We start from the raw sequence: 20,714 nt of genomic DNA on the forward strand, positions 1-20,714 counted from the left end.
AATAGAAACAGGTCATGCAGGTGCTAGAGTCACCAAGCATCTTCCTTCTGGTGGTGTGGATGGATGCCTTGGCCAGGCTTGGGATGAGGCTGGTGAAGGACATTGTGCAGCTCTTGCATCCCCAGATGCTGAAGGTGCAAGGAAAATGGTATGGCGGGGGGGAAGGTGGGAGGACCTCAGCAAGAGGATTTCAAATCAGCTGAGGGCACGCCATGGCCCATTGGAGTTTGCTGCCCTCTCCAGATGGCAAGGGCCCTGCTCTGTTGTGCCTGGCTGCAGGGCAGGGGAATGGGCTGAGCACGGGGTGGATGTGGAGATGTCAGCAATGCTGTTTGGATATGAATTGGCTGGGTGTCTTGCAGCCTGCTGAGATGGATTGTGAGGAGAGGAGAAGGGAGGTTGAGGTGGTCTGAGGTCCACCCAGACGCACCAACTGTAGTTGAGGAGGTCTCTGAATTATTGTGATGCCCACCCAGATCATCTTCCCAAGCACCAAAAAGGCACCATTGCCAACTCTAGCTACCGATGCCTGGAGAGGAGTGTGGTGCAGCTGGGGCTCAGCTGGAGCATCTTCCTACCCCTTCCACCTTGGTAGCTAGGGAGGAAGATCTTCCAGACCCTTGGAGAAGGCCTATGTAAAGTCTAGACCCTCACCCCCTTCTCTACAGGTGATTTGTGACCCTTACAAGAGGAAGCCCAGGGCTTTCTTCTGAAAGTACTGCATCTTGCAGACAGTAAGACACAAAACTGATCTCATCAGCCCATGGAAAAGTTAATGGGAACTTTAAATGACGAGAAGTAGGATTGCTAATCTTGGCTCTGCTCTATGGTGGCTAATTACATTTTATGTCCCTGGCTCCTTCCTGCAGTTTCAATTACACTCAGTAAATTTCTTCTCTTCCTGAAGCTGCTGCTGTTCACGGTCATGTTTGTGGTGGAGGAGAGCTGCTCTCCGGGTGCGGTGCACAGCATGCACATGGAGATGTAAACTCATCAGGCATCCACCTCCTTGTACATAATGCCGTTTTCAACGGAAACACTTTGCTCGTTGCTCCTACCACTGCTTCCTTCCTACCCTGAGGGCTTGGGTGAGAAAAGAAAGTGTCCCAGTTTAGTCCCTTGGGTAGGGCTGAAGCCCTGTGTTGGCATGGCCAATGTGTTTCCAGGCTTCAGAAAGCTCATGGGTTGGTGAAATGGTTTTGATGTGCTCCCCTTGGCGCCTGCCTGTAATGAATTAATTAGAGAATTAATTTGGGGTTGGGTTGTACCAAGTAACATGGTGCTCTCTGCAGTTACCACGGAAAGGCAACTTCTCCCCAGTGCTTGTCTTCAGGGTCACTAGCTGACACCTGGGATTAAATTTCAGATTTTGAAGTCTCGAGTCTGTCTTGGCTCACTCAGCCCTTGAGTGAACACCTTCAGACACCCTTGACAAACTCACCCTTGCACATATGTCCATCCTAGGGTTTCTTGCTGCTGCTCATCACTGAAATATCCATGTGCCATCACACAGAGTGAAGACCCACAGCAAGGTCCCACCTGGGCTTTGTGGTATCTTGGGTTTTGTTTCCTTTTACACAGAATCATTATCTTGGATGATGGGTTGGTTTATGGGATTTAATTTTTTAAGACTTGAGGGAGAAATGCAACACTTCAGCTGCAAATGTTCTTAACAAAAACTTTCTGAGGAAAGGAAAACATTGCAAGATCTGTTAACAGAGTTGGGCTTTAGGTTTGCTTGATCTTCTGAGAAAATTACTCTGTGGTCTGATCTTCTTTTTGCCTGCAGCTCACATGAGCTTGTCCCAAGCCCCAAGATTCACACAAATACCAGAACTCGCTCTTTGAAGTAGTGAGGCTTGATCCATTAATTGCTTTGTGAATTAGGACCTTGACTGTAAGCTGCCCTTGGAAGTTGCTTGAAAACTAATGAGGAGATTTGAGCCCGGATCTGGTTAAGTGCAGAGGAGTGTGAGCTGCTGGTGAGACAGGCAGCACCCTCAGTATGTACTGCTGGAGCTTGGGCAAAGTCTTCACCCCTGGTTTCAAATGGCATGTAGCAAGGAGAGAGACGGCAGGGACCACAGTGGCCTGGTTATTGGAGAAAGGATGGAGTTTTGCAGCAAAACAGTGCTAAAAGAATGTGTTTTCTGCAAATATAGTTGTATTGTCACTGCAAGCATTTGAGGCTTTGTCACAGTATTGTCAGTGGGCTGAATGTAAGTATAGTTTCATAGCAAAACCATGTAACCATCTTGGGAGGGGAAAGAACCCTAAATAATTTTTCCATCCTCATACGGGACAAGTATTTTTGCTAAATAAGTCATCTTCACTGGTAGGGAGGCACTAATGAACTTGAGCCGAGGGAGGCTGCTGTGTGGCTAGGCAACCAGCGGGACATGACAAGTGCCAACACACAGTCAACATCAGGAGGGGCAACTAGTCAAACCTCCAGGCTGCTCTGAGCAGCAGGGGGGGTGGGGGGCGTGCAGAAGGTGTTGCTGTCTGATGATCACCATTATGAAATGGGGAGAAGAAAATTGACAGCAAAATGCAGAAAGTGGGGAAGGCCTTTGCCCCTGTCTGCAGCCCCCTAAAACTTCTCATTTTCCCTGGAAAGATGTGTTATTATTTACCCATGGTATTTTCACCCCCATCCCACTCCTGATCTAAAGATGGAGTTGGAGGCTCTGGCTCTCTGTCATTCCCCTCCCACCCTCTGCAGCCTCCTCGGGAGGTATCCAAGGAGCTGCCTCCTCCCCAGCGCTTCATTCAGCTGAGTGCACTCAAACCTAGCGAAAGAAAATAAAATACTAAAAGTGCTTTTTTCTGTGGACTCGTGGGCTGAGTCGCGTAGGTGCCAAACCACCAAAAGAAAAGGGTGACTTGCACTTCCCTCATTGTCTTTGCAGTGCCAGGGCTGAGTGCTCGTGTAGTCTGGTCCAGGTGAAGGTTGCTCCAAGAGCATCCCACCTGTGAGCAGCTGGATAGTGCCTCCAAGTCCAGAGCTCCCATGAGATCCACCAGAAAGGCAGGCTCTCCCTGGGCATGGTCAGAAGATGATGGTTAGGGCACTTGAAGGATTCAGGTACAGGCATGGCATTGTGGCAGTGCATCCCAGGAGAAACATGTGGGCTGTGGTGGCCCATGGCTCTGGAAGCTGTGGTTGACCATCAGAGAGAGGAAGCCCAAAATTGTGGCTGACCTCCACTTCATGGAGACTTGCTCACCATGATACAAGCTTTAAATAACTTGTTTATGTGAATTACCAGAAGTACAGGTGCCTGGAGTTTCCTCCCACTGCATCACACCTCCTCCAGGAGCTGGCTTCTGGGAACAGCACCATGAGCTGTTCCCACCAAGTCAGGGCTGGCGCTTTGGGGCTCTCCCAAATTTCCTGGAGCCTCAGCCTGGTGACACGCAGGCAGGAGAGAAGTCTCTGTTGCAAGAAGACTGAGTGCTGGGCCGTTTCACTGGGAATTTAAGAAATCACCCCTGTTTATGGCAGAGTCTGCTAAGGGAGCAATGATCTGGCAAGAGCTGGCTTGCAACGTGATTGCCCTGCGCTTGCATGATGCTCTCCTGGTAACCATGGTTGACCCCAATTGGCTCCAGGGGTTTTGTATTGATGACCGAATGAACTATGCATGTTGTGTTACTAAATAAGTGTGCCAGGATGCCCCTTTGCCTAATTAACCAGCCTGAAACAGGAGCAGTGACAAGTTTTGTTGAAGAATGCTGCTGATCCCTGGACACCAGGCTGTGACCTCCAATGGGTGCCTTACCCTCAGGAGAGTCCTTTGACTGATTTGTAGTACTCGCCACACCACATTCAGATCCTAAAATTGCATTTGTTTTCTTGCTTTCCCCATACATTATAAAAAGCATCCTTCTTTTCATAACACTTGTGTTTTCATGGGCGTGCTGCTGCATCTCCCTTACCTGGTCTCACCAGTCAATGCTGTTAGGTTCCTTATTATAAGCATATATAATATATTATATGCATATCACATGCACTATCCTGGATGTGATATCACAAGTCAACAGATGCAGGATCAGCATTCTCTTGAGTCCTTCGTGGGACATATTCCCCTTCTGCTGCTCTCCCTGTACCTGCAGCCAGGTACAAACAGGCCCATTCAGACAGATTTCTTGCAAAGAGCTTGTGAATCACTGTATCAAATACTTTCCAGAAAGCCCTGGGCTTCTCTTTCCATCATGCTCCAAGACCTCCTGCTGGACAAAATTGGGCCCCGAGCAGAAGAGCTCCCCAGGGTCTGATGCTCTGGTTTGAGGTGCTGATGCTGGGGATGGGGCCGAGCCTGCCCTACTTGCAGAAACAACCACAGCAGCTCCTGCGCTTGGCTGCAGGGAGGAATGCCTGTGAAAAAGGGAGTTCAATTAGATGGAAAAAACTCCGTGAGATCAGCCTTTGTGCAGAACAGAGTGTCACTGCCAACAGCCGGAGCATGGGTTAGAGAAGGGGGGCTGAGGAAAGGTTTTGTGCCGAAATTATTTTGGTGTCGGCACACAGATTTCATCGAAGAGGAAAAAAGCAAGCGGGGAGGAGGATCAGGCTCTTGCCTTGCCTGCCCTCACTGCAGGTGGTAGCTGGCAGACATGAGCTTGTGTTCAACACACAGTGTGCCATGTCTCCCTGCCCCCTTCCCGAGGGTCCATGCTCTCGCTGGGAATGTAATTAGATGGTAGCTCATGGCCAAAGAGGATTAGCTGGGTTAAGAGAGTGCCTCCAGCTCAGCATCGTGCTGGGTTGGAAATCCCAGCCCCAGTCTGGCATCTGGGGCCATGCACGGCTCCTGGGGCAGCCCCACCACCTCCTGCCAGGAGAAAAAAGCAGGATATAGATGCCTTAAAAACTGCCCTCTGGAGTGCAGGCAGTGCCTGTGTTAGGGATTCAGCAGCTCACCACCTCGGAGAGCCACATGTCCTTCCTCTGTGCAGCGCCCTATGTATGAAGCCATTCCCAAAGAGCCGCCTGCCTGCATGTGGTGACGGGGTGGGTGGGTGACAAGCAGGGACAGGCCCTTAAAGTTTGCAGGCATTGTTTTTCCATAGGAATCTGGGTCCTGTTATTCCAGTGGGGCTCAGAGGGCCGAAGAGTACCGACAGACATGCTCTGCGGCCCCTGATGTAGCAGGGAGCAGCTGTTGTCAGTCACCCCTTTGAGGCTGTTCTCCCTGAAATTGGACATCCTGCGATGACAGCTTGGCGGGGTCCCCGGGGCTCAGATGGATGCTGAGGCAGCTAGGTCCCCTTTCTGGGGACAGGAGGAGAAGCAAGGTTCTATGCTGAAGGGTGGGCAGGAGGTTAGACCCCCGAGTTTCCTGCAGGAGGAAGAGGCAGCCAGAGATGTGAGCCACAGAGTGCAGCAATTGCTGTGTTTCTCCTGAATTTCTGTGTAGAAATGATGATTTAAAAAAAATACCCCAGTCCAAGGGGTATAAATACTCAGGTCAGTCACATAAGCTTGTCAAACCAAGAGCGCTGTGTATGACAGTGCGAGATGAAGTTGGCTTCACCAACTGAGCCCTCAAATCGCTTTACAGATTGGTAATTAACAGCTCGCTGTGACTCAGGAGTTTTCTGTGCTGCTTAACCCGCTGTAATTAAGCCAGCTCCTGCCACTGCACTGGGCGATGCTGGGCTCTCTGCCAGCTCCTCCTGCAAGCACGGGGGGCTGAAGTGGGGCTGGGGGTCAGTGGTGATGTGTAACCTGGCAGACTAGTCTGAGTTGAGTGGAGTCCCATCAGATGGGTGAGGCACAGCGTCCACAGGTGTCCCATCCATGCAATCCGTGTTTCTGTGGCTGTGTGTTTTGGCAGAACCCCATTATATGTTACCTCCATGTCTGTTGCAGACACTTGTCTTCTGCTGATCGTGTCTTTAGAGGTTCTAGGACTACTCCAAATGCTGGGCTTCGCCTTGCTGAGCCTGCTCTCAGCTTCTGGCCACTTAAAATTGTCTTAAGAACTGCTGTTCCTTTCTTTAATCAGAAAAAAAACAAAAAAAAAAACCAAAAAAACCCAACAACCCAGAGCTCCAGATTCCTTTCCTCCTTTAGGTGCAATTATGTTATTAACAGACAAATGTCAGCCGTATGTGAACCCTGCTGATTAATGCTTTGGAGGAAGCTGCTGCTCATGCCTACAGATTGTTTTCAATGGTTCGTGAAACCAAACTATATATTCAGAGGGGTGACAGCGGCTGAGCAAGGTAAGGGATTTCTGCCTTCCTCGCTTCTAAATGAAGATGTATTTGAAGTGAGTGGTGCTTCCCCGATGCCAGGCTGGTTTTCCAGAGCATATTTGCTGTACCCTAGGACTTGGAGCTGCTGCCTGTTGCACGCTGTGCTCTTGGGCTAGCGAGCTGCCTGGGCCAGCAGTTCCAGGGTGTCCTCCTGAGCTGTCTTGCTGGGAAGGCCAGTGGGTATTTCAAGAGCAAAGCCTGAGTGCTCACCAAGGAGCAGGTGGTGCAAAGATTCGGGCCTAAAACAGGGAGCCTAAGCCCTCTGGATTTTGGGATGTCAGTATTGCTGCTGTGGGCCAGCCTGCAGTGCTGGAGGTCAGGTGGGTACCAGGGCAGACGTGACAGTTAAGTCTCCACTGTAGATGTCCTTCTCAACAGCCCTTAAGAGTGCAGGAAGCTGCTATGCCAGCTCTTGGAACCACCACCTTGCCGCAGGGTGGGTGGCTGCCTGCACCGCTGCCTCAGTCTCACAGCCCCTGTGTGCCAACTGCTGCCCAGGCATGGCAGCCTGCTCCCAACAAACAGCTGGGGTGAACAAGACCCATGGGCCAATATTCTTCAATATTCCTGAAGGCAAACCTGCAAGACCCGATGTCTTGCTGTGAATTGTAGCAGCTTCGCTCGCTGCTGTTCGTGGCAAACCATTGCTCCCACAGAAGACAGAGATGTGTGTGGGTGGGCATGAGGCAGTGCCCACAAACCAGGGGAGCAGGGGGGCTGCTCTGGCTCCACTGAGTGACTGCAGCTGACAGAAGGGAGGTTCTGCTGGTTCCTGCTACCGTTCAGACTGGGAATCCAAAGAGTGACTGATGTTGCTCCATTAGGCAGCAATGTGGATTTAATTCTGCTTTAATTGATGGTGAAGCTTCAGCTGTGTGGTATTGATCATGCTGTTTCCTAGAAAATGACAAGGAATAATTTAGGGAAATGCTTTTTGCCCATATAACATGGGTAGATCTTCATGCCAGCTCCTGTCCCCTGCTAAGCTTTGATTGCTTTTCCCAGAAGACACTTATTTTGATAGGTGTTGCAAATCTGCTTCTAAGGGGTGATGGTATTCTGTCCATGAAACTTTTGTTGCACAGACTCATCCTTCAGAAAAGGACTTAAGCCATTCTCAAGTAGATGGAGGGGACTGCGACCTTGCAGCAGGGACGTGGAGACAGAGGTACAGGGCTATCAATGTGAGAGGGTTTGACATTCTCATGAGTCGGGTGCCATGAATATTAAAATTCACCAACCTGGGAAGGGCTTGAGTAATTTTCTATCTCCCGACTGAGGTTTCACAGTTCAGAGACACTTTGGGAAAGACTGAGAGAAGATCAATTACTGCCCTAATGCACCTAGTTAGGGACTTTCTTGACCTTGAGAAGCTTTGAAAAGAGTTACTGTTGTACACATGAAAGGTTGAAGGCAGCAAAAATAAGTAAAGTAGAAGCACAGAGAAGAAGCAGGACAAGCTAAAGCTGCCATAGCGGTTTATGGATATCAGAAAGGTTTTTATAAAGTGCTGGAGAGCAAAAAAACCCAGTTCATTCACGAAATTCAGGTGTACGTGGTTCTAGCACAGGATTTTATGCCTTTGCTCTTCAAGTTGGACCTATCAGCTGTGCTGGTGGGGCAGCCCTGGAGCCCGGTGCCTCAAGGTGCTCTATGCCTCTCTGCTGATTTGGGCAGTGTCACTGTTGTCTACTGCAGGACCAACCCAAGAGATGTCCTTGTAACTCATCAGGTGAGCTCCATTTGCAGGGAGTTGATGCAGACCTCAGTGGACACCTTGTTCAGACACACAGCTGGCATGGGGACAAAGTTTGAGGCTCCTGTGGTGTCCTCCTAAAGGTCTGCCAGATGCAGCAAAGAGCGGGAGATGTTGGCGGAAAGCAGGGGAGGAGGAGTGTGACATTACAGGGGAGATGTGGGGACTCTCAGCAGGATGGGGAGAACCTGGACCCGCATTCCTGCTCCTACTGCATCTCGTATTGAATCATCAGTGGATAAAGAAGCTCAAGAGCAGTCTCCAGCATGGGGACCAGCACCCAACATCAGTAGATTATCGCTGTCTCTGCCCTGGGAGAAGTGGTGGTGGGATCAGAGTGGGCTAGGGACACTCAGTGGCCTCCAAACGCACTACATAGGATTACAGACTACTTCTGCTTTAGAGGAGGTGTCAAATGGATCACATCTGTGATGCTCAGCTTGGTAGGATGACTTGTTGGGTGCCAGCAGGATGCAGTAGGACAGTACAGGGCACTGACTGTTGAATCCAGGCTGCTCCATGGGGTGCATGGGCTCATGGTGGAGATGGAGAGCATCTGCCTGTGGCGGACACTGCTCTTATGAAGACGAGAAGTCTGTGAAGAGGGTCAGGTTGGAGGGGACCTTTGGAGCAGTGTGCTCTGAGCAGCACCATGGGAACTGATGGTGGAGGTGTGCAGTCCCTTGGAAGGTACCAGCAGCAGATTGAGAGGCTGGTGAGACCATGTAAATCAGAGTCTTGGTCTGAAGGTGCGGTGGGCAAAGAGAGAAACAGCTCTTTTTGGTGGACATGGAGAGAGCATTTGGCTGTTCAGCTCCTGTTTCCATCCCCTGGGAGCAGGCACAGATTATCTTGATGTGCTCGAAGGCCGTTATACAACCTGGAGCTTTCTTTTTTTTTTTTTTTTTTTTTTTTTATAACATGCCATGTTAGTACTTTATTTGGGAACGTGTTGGGACACTTAATCAAGCATTTAATTGCCTTTGTAACACTGGATTTCTGAGTTAGCTGAGAGGGAGGCAGCTTTAGGGCCACCCTGCAGAGGAGATGGTTTTCCAGTTGTGATGGGAGCGTCTCGGACTGACTTTGTTGGTGATGATCCACCTTCCGAAGCAGCATCATTTCTCCTAGTGAACTAAGTGGCATTTTGCAGTCATATCCCACAGTCTTTAGCATCTGTAAAGGTCCATGGAACAAAATTAGAGTGAGAAGAGGGGCTGCCGACAGTGAAGCGTGTGGGCATGCTGGGAAAGAAGCCAACGGTGACGCTGATTATGGGATTACCAGCTGGATGTGCATGTGTTGGGGATGGACATCGCTAGCTTAGGCCAGGCTCTTGTGTCAGTTCCCTCCTTCCCACATCAAAACCATTGTTGGTAAAGCCCATGGGCAGGGCAAGCCTGGGGGGCAGTGCAGCCTCCTGGTGCTGGAGGAACGTTAATACCATGCTGCTGAAGAAAGCGCAAACTTTTGTCAGCCATGTGCATGTCAGTGAAGGTTATGTCCTTCTCCAAGGGCCAGCAGGACCTGAAAGACGGTTTTATGGTATCTACAACTCAGCCACTGCAGGGTTTCACCCTAGTTTAATGTTTCACATACCATGTAGTTCAGCATTCAGTCCTTGCTGTGTGCTGGGATGCCCTATTTTCCTGACAACACGTGTGTTGGGGTGAGCCATGCGAGGTGAAAGCTATAAAATCCCATCTCCTGAGAATTACATTAAGTGTAGGAGAAAACACTGCTGGGCAAAGGAAGAAAATCTATGCAAAGAAATGGCATTATTAGTGTGGTTACAAGTGAATGCTCAGGAGTCAGCCAGCTGGGTGTTCATTTTCTTTCTCCATTAAATGGCCATGGGGCTTTGCTGAAGGGACGCAGCCTGATCCTGTCAGGGCAGTGGTGCTGCCAGGAGGTGTGGGATGAAGAGCTGAGCCCTCACCGTCAGCATCCCTCTCCTTTAGTCTCCCCGTATCACAGTGTAAACTCTGGTCTTCCATGAAATGGCACCTTTCTGCCTGGTTGAAAGGGAAGCTTTGTATAATTAATACTGTTGGAGGAACTGGGGTTCTGCACTGTCATGGTGCCTGGGATTCAGCAGAGCTCTGGTGCAACATGCCCTGCAAGCAGTGATCCAGGTGATGTGGGTGGCAGCAAGAAGCAAGCAGCAGGAACCGGGGCACTTCAGCCTTTTATTTAAAAAAGTAAAATGTAACAGCACGTTAAAAGCCAAAGAGCTGAATGGACCAGAGGGTGCAGCAAGTGGCTGGTTGCTTCCTCCTCGTGGCCTGGTTGTTGGGCTGATGAGCTGGGGAAGGTGGATGATATCAGCCCACAGCAAAAATAAATGCAAAAAGCAAAATAGAAAATGAAAGCAAGCTCTTTCTTTGGGGCACAGCAAGGCTCTGAGCCCGTGCAGGTCTCTGAATGGAGATTTTGAGCAATGTTTCATTCTTATATTATCCAGGCTGATTTTCAGTCTCAGTGGTGCACCTGTTAGCATGGCCCGTGGCCACCTTGCAGCCCTCTGAACTGCAGCCGTCCTTGTCTCTCAGGGCAGGAATCACTTTTAACGAACAGGGGACTGAGTTGTAGAGGGATAAAGGCCAACTTTTGAGTAATTTTTCAGACATAGGGGTCAGGACTTGGCTGGAAACACATGAGTAAACACTTTTTGGCTTGACTTTTGCTGCTTGGTTGAAAGTGAGATGTTTCACAGGGATGGTTTGATTTCTGGAGGTGTGAGATCCTTGCAGAAGCCAGGTGCCTGCATGGCACATCAGGGCAGGGGCTGGCTGGCAAAACCCTAGATGCTAGAAACTGTATTATTTTCATTATTTATTTATACTTATTTTCTGGTTTCCCAAAGGAAATTCTTGGGCTGGCCCCTGGGGACCTGCATCCCAGCTTGTGGAGGAGTTGGGTACCAAACCTTTACAGGCACACCCCACAGGGGGTTCATCTGCCTCTTCATCTGCTTAAAAGCCTTTGCACGCCTGCCATTGTGGCATCCAGGCTCCTCAGTCTTGTGAACCCTGGCTTCCTCCGTGTGCATTTTGTTCACAGAGCAGGAGAGGGAGAGACACTTTCCTGCATTTTCCACTCCCAGTTCATTTCCCAGCTTTCAGGGAACCTGTTCAGTGCAGAAGAACATCTCTTCCCCTGCCATTTAAACTGAAACACCTTCATTTTCCTATGTGTCTTTTTTTTTTTTTTTCTTCTGTAAAATGTGCCTAGCAGCAGCTGCTCTGTTGGGCAGACTGAAAGCCATGCTGCAGCTTCCTTGGTGCTGATAGGATTTCTTATAAAACCTGATGCTTCCATAGTCTCATTTTTCATGTAAGGCTGTAAACCAGCTCCTTTCCAATAATCAGAAGTGTAGGAGGGATTAGCAATGAGGTGCAGTTATTAACGTAAGTGATTGTAATTATAAGCCAAGGCATTAACACAGATGCTCATGCTTGATCCTGCAACAATTGCACTCTTTTACGTCTTTGATTTTTATCCCATTTCTGCTCCCATGAGGGGGTGGAAAGGCTTGTCCAGCTCTTGGACTGCTGCATATTGAAGTGCTTGGTGACTTGCAAGCCGGTGTTCGTGTTTGGAGCCAGGCTGAGTCCCCATCTCTCCTCTTGCCTTTGCTTTTGCTACCCGTTATTTCTGGCACTGCAAGGTCTGACCCCTAAAATGGTGGTGATAACTCTACTGTAGTATTCAAGCAAGGGGGTTTCATGTGCAGTACATTGGGTGCTCCCCAGCCACACCATCCGTCCTGCACACACGTGGCCATGCCTGAGCTCAGGGAGCCCTGCTGGCAGCTGGGCTGAGTGCAGAGCCACATTGGCGCCTGCAATGGCCTTGTGGGCCTGGCTGCTCCCAGGGGAAGGGGCACATCCCACCTGCCCCAGGGCTGAAATATGGCTCTGCAGGGACAAGCGGCCGCTTTTCCTTCCCACTCACCCTGCCTCTGCTCTGGCCTTAACCATAAATAAATGAGGTTAACCCAGGGTGCGTTGGAGTACAGTCTGATCATGTAGGCAATATTTAGAAGCCCTGGGGGATAAAATGCTCCATCAAATGTGCAATCATTCCCTGAGAAAATGAGGAATTTTTAGGAAACGTCCCTTAGGAAGCTCACAAAGTTGAGGTGGGGGCTGGGGAGGACTCCTGTGCCTCTGGAGGCTTGCCCGCTTTCTAAGGGTATTGATTGCTCTGATACAAACTGTATTTCTCTCAAAAATTTTCCTATTGTGCAAACACCAGCACCAAAGAGCAGAAAATAACCATGCTGGGCACAGCTTCTGCCAGCTATTTGACTCCTCTTAGGCTGGCCCGCTATATAATGTGCTGACAGGTACATTTGGGTAACACCCTCCTTTCGTGTTTGGTGCATCGCCGACTGTTTGTTGGCGAAACAGCAGATTCGAGGTCTTGTCACGTCTAAATTATCTATAGAGTTATCTGGTAATTTGCTAGAATAATTTTTCTGGAGTTCCTTGATTTTACCCCGTTATTCTTTTCTCCCTAATTCAGCTAGATCTGGCTGTAGCTGGGAAACGTCTCTACCTCCCAGCATGGGCGCAGAGGGAATGCCAGCACCTTTCCTTGTTTCATGTCCCCTGCACATCTGCTCAGGGAGTGACGACAGGGGATGCTGCCTGTAAGTGGCATCAACGTCGCTGCTCTGACACCCAATTAATTTTAATTTAAAATCCCCCAAATTTTAAAGGCAATCCCAGCCAGGCATAAGAAACCTGATGAGAAATTGGACACAAAATTAAAGTTTAAAGAGGGAGTATAGCCACGTCTTTGCCGTACCCTCAAGAGACTGCTCCACTCCTGTGAGCGGGAGCTGATGTGGAAAAGGACATCCAAAATTATTTATTATTTTGTAATTTGCCAAGCATTTCTAAATACGTTGCTTGAAATGGCACCTAGGGAAGTGAGATCTAGGAAGTACGCAAAATGAGCAATTATAAGTAAGCAACTCATTAAAGGAAGTGCTATCACCTTCTCTCTGCGTCAAAAAGTCCTCCTTTTGGGTAGGTAAAAGGTTTTTTTGCAAACTAAGTGGTGGTTGCTTTGTATTCCCGGTGTGATCTGAAGTCACCTGCTCTTTCTGGTGCAGTCACAGCCAAATGCGGGCACTCTTCCCCTGCGAGCGCGTGCGTGCAGTGGGGAGCTGGAATTCCTGGCCAGGGAGATGCCAGGGAGCCAAGAGCAAAATCACCCCCTGCCTGCACTTCAGGCACCCAGGGAAATAGCAGCTTGCAAAGCTCAGCCTAGTGAGCCTCCTGCACTGGCAGAAGGGAATATGAAACTCATTGTTAAAAATTGCCTAACTTCTTTGTGTGGCAGAAAGAAATTTGCTGGAGACGGGCTGAGGTGTAGTCCAGTTCTTGACTCGCTGCCCAGAAGAAAAGCTTTTCCCTTCTGAGGCTGTTCCTAGAGCTGATATTAAAAGCTGTTTAAGAGCTCTTGGAAACGGTTCCCCAACAAAGCAAATTGTTTCAGCTAATTAAGAACCTGATGCGAAAGCCCCAGGTAATACTTTGCAACTTAAACAACTTTCCAAGGAGTTTGGAAGAGAAACAATTTCAAAGGCACAGCTGCGGGAGTTATATTTTCTATGTTACAGGGCAAGGCAGAGGCAGAGATCTGGGAGGATGTGGCTATGGTTATCTCGGGCCCCTCTGCCCTGCCCCGTGGTGCTTTATCCTGCCGGTCACAGTGAATGTGAAACCAGGTGAAGGGGACAGCAGGGAGGCTGCTCTTGTCAGGTCCCACATGGATGGCATCTGCCTTGAAAAGCCTTTGGCACTATCTCCCTGAGCATTCTGGTAGCCAGGCTGGTGGTGTATGGCTTCTGGAGTACAAGGAGGATTTGCTGCCGCCCGGCACTGGTCACAGGGCAGCACAGGACAGGTGGCGTGATAAACCATCTTCTCAACGTGCCCTGGAGTCCGAGCTCAGGACTACCGCTGCTAGACCAGTCCCTGTGCACTGTTGTTGTGGTCCCCAGCTCTGCAGGGGCTCCAAGAGGAGTCAAACCCAGAGTGCTCTCCATAGCATTCCCTACATTTCAGTCAGGGAAGATCCTGGGCAGCAGCAGCTCTGAGACATGTTCAGGCTCAGCCACGTAGGAACCCACAGTGGCACTGGGGAAGGGAATGGTCCCAGCTCCCCGCAGCCCTGCAAGCAGGAGGTGGTGGAGCCAAGGCACCTTCTTCCCAGGGCTGAAAGCCTCTGCGAGGTCTCTGCCTCCCTTTGCTGAGGATTATTTCAGTTCTGAGCCAACACCAGCTGTCCCTGCCAAATGGTGTTTGGGAACCAGGGCAGGCTTCTCCTCATCTCTGCTCTTCATGGCTGTAGGCCCCCCATCAGTGAACCCCCTGAGCTGCCTGTAAGCTTATCCTAGCTGCAACCATCAAAATGCACCAAACCCCCTCAGCAGAGCACGGGGCTTTATTTCAAAAGCCTTCTCTTCTCTTCTGCTTTGCCTCCTTATCTTCCCACTGCCATCTGCTCTGTCTGCTAAAATAAGGCAGCATGCCGCAGATGAGGTGTGCTGTGCTCAAGGGGCCCCACACCACCCTGCCCAGGCTGCCCCAGCACTGTGTCAGCGTGATGGCTCAGCACACAGGGACCCTCCACTGGGTATCTTCTTCTGTGGCCCAGGGGAAGCTGCTGCTGCTGAGGATAGGGTTTGTCCCCTCCGGTTTCAGGTTTATTTCTCCAGGCTGATGGAGAGTGGTACACACCAAGGGTGACTCCTTGCAAGGGTCTTGGCTTCTCATCCTAAAGATGTTCATCTCACACCTGGGGCAGATGATGACTTGCTGAGACTGGCTACCTGAATTTTAGACAATTAGATGAAATGAACCTTAAGAGACCTTAAATGGAGAACAGCCCCAGCCCTTCATGTCTTCATTGCCCTGTCCTATGCTCTCCTTGCAAAGGAGTGACCATAGGGGAATGGACAGAGCACCACCTTCACCCCTCTCTTCCTTGGCATGATGAAACGTCTCAAAGGTAGATTTGCTGAGAGCCCCTTTGCACTCGATGAAGTGAATGCCCAGGACAGGGTGGGATGGGAGTTGTTCAGTGTCCCCATAGCAGAAGTGGCATGGCAGAGCAAGGTCCTGCGTCAGCTTTTATGTTTCTGACAACACTAAAACAAGAAGAAAGGTGAGGTTGGGAAGTAGGGAGAAGATATTTTGCAGAGTTAGCCTGGAGACCTCATTGCCCTGAGTTACTTGAAACAAAGAATACAACAAAATTCTGGAACCCAGAGGGAGGATTTGGGGAAAATGGAGACACCTTTGGGAGTCATAGGAGGCCTTTTTCAATTTAGAGATCTGCTTTGGAATTTTCAGATCACATCTCTGAATTTTCCCGGGCCACAGCTAGAAGCTTCTGGCCCTCATTTCTGCCATGACTGGGTGAGGACTATCAGGCAGTCTCTGATCTCTGACGTGAGTTTGGTTTGGGGGTTTTTTTGGTTAGCATATTTTTAATTGTTTGGAGCACAAAGAGCACCCGGTTCCCAAGCCTGTTGAAGCAGAAAAGCATTTATTTCAGTGGGATTTGGCTGACTTGGAGAACAAATATTCTCAAAAAACCTTGTAGTTTGGCAAAGAAATGAGGTATTGAGTTGGGAATAATGCCTGAAAGCACGAACGTGATTGTAAAGACGGGACCTGCACTATGGATTTGCCGATGGCTCTGCCCTAGCTGGGGCCACATCCAGGCTGTGGAGCTGGACTGTCTGGGATGAATGTGGCTGATGGCCAGCCTGGCACTCCCTGGCTTTCCCAGGCTCTGGCGAGGGGGCTGCAGTGGCAGGTCCTGCTAGCTGCCAGCAATGAACACCCGCGCTGCGCCAAAAGGGCTTGCAGTCTACAAAGGAGCTGTGAAATTCCCAGCTTTACATAATTTCCTGATTTACTCAGAGCTGTTAAGTATGACCAACAGTCATTTGTTTGCCGAGAGCAAATAGGACATCAGGAAAAGAAGAGCAGACTAGAGATAGGTAGCAGTATTTTTAACAAATCTGGATTTTTCTTCAGGCCAAAAGTCAGATGAGTGTTGCCAGCCTTCAGAGGAGCAGGTTTCTGCAGTGGCCCTGAACTACTCTTAAAGTGGAGCTTCTTAAATTACTTAAAGGGTTTATATGAGGCAGTTCCTTCTGCGGCTTCAGGGAGCCAAAAAGTCCCACAGGCATCTGTCTGTCTTTGCAAAAAGGGCAGCTGGGGAAGGAAATGCCTTCACAGATGCATTTTAAACTGCGTAAACATTCATGTGATTTTTAAATATTTTTTTTAAAGCAACCATTTTACGTGGACTTCACCATTTCATTTTGTTTTGGCTTCTTAGCTTCGTCCTTGCTACATTTACTCTTGAGATGGAATTTCTCAGCTTTTCCACCCCAGCGCCTGTAGCCAGTTCCTACCACCTGGCTGCAGAGAGACCTGTCACCGCTGGTGGGAACATCCATCCAGGTTAGGCTCACCATCAAATCACCACGTGGCAGCTGGGGGGCTATCAGCTATTTCTGAAATAAGTTTAAGTTAAAATAAGCGTTTTTTGAAAAAAAAAAAAAACAAAAAAACTTAAGTTTTAAAATAAGTCTTGAAGGTGATGAAAATCATATGGGACCCACCAAGACACGTACCCTTTCTGTAGGCAACTCTTGGGTTCCCCAAGTGTGCCCTTACAGCCCGGATTTTAGGCATTTTGGTGGATTCAGGAAATACACAAGATGAGCACAGCCAGTGAGGGCAGGGAGACGCTCTCCCGACGAGGAGGGCTGGGAGCTGGACCCACTGCTGGCCATGCTGCTCCAGCTTTGCCATGGGCAGCAGGTAGGGGGATGAGGGAAGGTATGCAAGGCACGAGCGTGGAAAGATGCTGCTGCATATAATTCGGGGAGCAAAGTGGCTCATCCATCTCTGTTGTAACAACTTGTGTTTCTAGAACGTTTCCCAGCCTTTTACTGTAATAGTTTATTGACCTGCATAGAAGCATGGAAGATTATGAGAGTTAATTTTTCAAGCTTATCACTTGATTTATTCCATAAAGGTAGTTCATTTAATTAAAATATTTCTGCTGCTGAAATTGGGACTCACAATCTTGAAGCCTTGAACAGGGTATATGGGCTTTTTTGAAGCAGCATTCATTTAATGGGGTCAAACAACATTGTCCACAGAAACCAAAGCTACCAGTTCTCTAGGAATACATGTATTTCAGGGCAAAACTCCTGGCAGGGGCCATAGAAATAGAAACAGAACAGGATGGAGAAAGAGAGGAAGGCATAGGGCTAAAATCAGGGGGGTCATGGGTTACCTGAGATGTCTGCCTGTGTCTGCACAGCCCTGGCTGATCTCCACCCAGAGGTGAAGCCCTTGGCCTTTGGTGCGCTGTCTTCCAAGAGACCTCCTGCTCTCTGACAGGGCCTGAGGACAACTGTTAGCAGATGTCTTCTTGGGTGGTGCATCTACCCAACATGCAAGAACCACAGGAAGGTGGATTTGGTAGGTCTCAGCAATAGAGCCCTGAGTACCCTCAGCCACCTTCACGTGAGGTTTTTGGTCTCTGCCGATGTAGGGTTGTCTCCTGGGGAAATATGATAATTATTTGTAAAGTTTTGAAAGCATTATATGACTGTTCAGATACTGCAGGACATTGGTTTGTGAGGTCCTCAGCTTCCAAGCCCTGTAACTGATGGCTCCTCAACACGCTTTGAAAATGATCCACCATGGTCATGAAGTAGGTTCAGACCCTATTTGCTGCTGCTAGACTGGTTTGGGGATGAGGGGACTGGGGACTGAACTGCTCATAATAGGAAGGAAGCTGAAGCTCCTAAAGATGCAGATTTTCTTCTGGTTTGGAAGTGGGTGGCTGCTGCCTGATAGACACTTGGGGCTCTTTGCAATTTAGAAGAGAGCAATCAGACAGCTTGAATCTGCTTTTATCAGATGCAGAAAATTACTAGTTGGATGGCTGGATATTTTAGTCAACCCTAGTGCTTATAAAAACCAAGGTTTTGATTAAATAAGGCTTCTCTGATAAACTCAGCTTTTCTTGTTTTTTCTTCCATTCTGTTGGAAAAACGGATAGAATACTGTATTTGTTTTCCACATAGTTTGGCTAGGTTTCTCTTTGCAAGCATTGTTTCGCTGCAAACATGAAATCTTCCGCGTACTGGTTCAAATGATTCCTGAAGAGACATGGTTATTGCATCAAATGTATCTGTGAAATAGCAGCATGGTCACGAGAAACATCTTGCACTTACACCATGCCAGTGCACCAAAGGGTAGTTAGGATCTATGGTGACCAGGGTACAGGCTCTGCTGGACTCGGCATATGTCTCCTGGGCATTATTGCAGGATTTTTATCATGCAGCCGGTGTTCGGAGATCCCCCTGCTGCTGTTAACCTTGGCTGAGAAATACATCCTGATAATGGGGACTGTTAAAGATAAGGCTGTCTGGCAAGCTGATAAATCTCGTTAAGAAGTACTACATCACGGAGTAAATTACAATGCATGGCTAGATCGATTCAAACAAAAATTAACAATATATTACTTCTTTATCCGTAGGAGAAAAATAGACTCCTGCCTCTATGCTGGTGGGTTTTAGTGCTGGATGTGGAGGTGTGGCATGATGTTAGTGGAAAGGTTTGCTGAGAAGATGCACTTTCTCAGTGGGTGCATCCCTGGTAGCGCCAGAGCAGGAACGCAGCAGCATCCTCAAGGAGGATTCACTGGGAGCAACCGGTCTGTGTGTGGGCAAGAGGCAATGGGGAGCCAGGACACGCTGGGGGACAAAAGCCATATCCCTTTCTTCTGTGTGGTTAAATGATGTTTATCACAGTCTGGTCTGTAACGACTGCAAATGATCCAGACAGCTTTATAAATATCACGTTGGAGCAAAATGGGAAAATAGGGGCTTGTCTTCCTTGGGACAGCCATAGCTAATCTTTGAAAACCAGACCAAACCCTCTGCTGCTTTAATACCATTGGCTGGATTTTATTGTGAAAGAAAATCTTAATCCTTCATCCATTTGGATCCAGTCTCTTGGAACTGAGCTGGTAGTTAATTTAGCGCTTTCTCCGAGATAAAACAGAGAGAAATAGTAAGGTTCAGTGAAAAGGAAAACGAAAAACCTTTTAAGCATCTGAGACTTGCTTTCTTGTTTCTCCTATTTTTCTTACTCTTTGTGATTTTTCCTTTTTCTTAAATACGCAGCACTGCACTCACATGTTTCCTCCCATGATGGTACCTTCAGGTGCCCAGCCTGGACGTGCTCTTTCTCTCGCTTCTTTGAAAAGATCCTCTCTCTTGAGTCTGCCCCAGGCCAGGGGCAGCTTTATCTCCACCTGCTCACTGCAGAAGCAGACATCAGATAGTGGTCAAGGTAGCAGAAGATGCATAGTGGTACCCAGTGGCCAGGAAAAAAAAGTGAGTGTATCCACATTGGAAATAAGAACGGAGATAAACGAGTATCAAAGCTGCTGCCCAGCAGTGGCAACCATGTGAAATCAAGGCTGTATTTTATCTGAACCAAAGTGCTAAGGGATGACCTGGTGAAGAAGGTGGTGGGTGAACTTTTTGTGTCAGAGTGAGGATGGGCATTTCTGGTGATCGCATCTGGCCCCAAAACTAGTCTTCTCTTCCTCAAATAGTAAAGCACAGGATGGCCCATGTCCCACCTGGAGGTGGTTGGCCTCCGTGTCTTGCCTCCTCACTATCTCGAGGCAAACCTACTTGCATTCATCTCCACTGCCATTGCTGTGCTGGGAGATGGTGTCTCTACTTCCCATTCCTGATGGCAGCTGGTTTATTGCTGGGTGTCTAAGTTATTGCAGAAGCATGGCAGTGACACCAATGCTCTGATGCTCAGCAGGCCATTCCCAGGTCGATGGATGCTTGCTCACAGCCCTGGGAATTGGTCCCGTGGCTTTTGGACAAGCCAAAAGCATCAAAGTGCTCTTGTCAATATCCTACTGATTTTTTAAATTTTTTTTTTTATCTAATGAACTGGAAGGAAATATGTTGAGTGGGGTGGGATGTCTATATATATTCTGCAAAAGCACCAGTTTCCAAATTTTGGACAGCTGTATACCCTTTTTTAGCAGCCCCTTCACACAGCCCACACAGCACCCAGGCTCTCACAGTCAGGCTGGTTTGGAAATAGGCTTCCTTGATTGCAAAATAGTTTCAATCCTTTGACTTAGAAACATTCTTGCAGTTCGAAAAGAATTTTTTTAAGCTCCAAAAATACAGTAGGTGCTTCCTGCCACAGCAGCTGCCCTAATTTTGGAGGTGGTGGAAGATGGGCAGGGGGCAGAATCAAGCTGGGGGAACCTGGCTTGTGGCTACAGCCGCACAAGGATGTGGGTGCTGAGATGCTTCAGCGCCAGGAGCCACTCGCCCATGGTTGCTTTGGCCGAATGACAGAGCTGGGGGGGTTTATTCTGGAGTCCTAGCAGGATGATCCAAACTAGTTACCCAACTAGCCCTTTGGCATTCAAGTCAAGCATTTCAAGATGAGATTGTTTCCCAGCTCCGTGGAATGAAATTTAGGCCCGACAGTGAAATAACAACACGGGAAAGTAGACTAAGTTTGACTCTAACACCACAATTCTTACTAACGTGGAAGAGTTGGTGGCCTTTTCCTCTAGCCCCTATCAA

At 48.7% G+C, this 20,714-nt stretch overlaps 1 protein-coding gene across 2 annotated transcripts in view; it reads left to right on the forward strand.

Moving 5' to 3' along the window:
• The window catches only part of BSN (bassoon presynaptic cytomatrix protein), a 92,946-nt gene that overhangs the window by 49,634 nt on the left and 22,598 nt on the right, over positions 1 to 20,714 (forward strand). The window lies entirely within an intron of this gene.

Source organism: Leptosomus discolor, chromosome 9, assembly GCF_034619465.1.
Source record: "Leptosomus discolor isolate bLepDis1 chromosome 9, bLepDis1.hap2, whole genome shotgun sequence".
Lineage (NCBI taxonomy): Eukaryota > Metazoa > Chordata > Aves > Leptosomiformes > Leptosomidae > Leptosomus > Leptosomus discolor.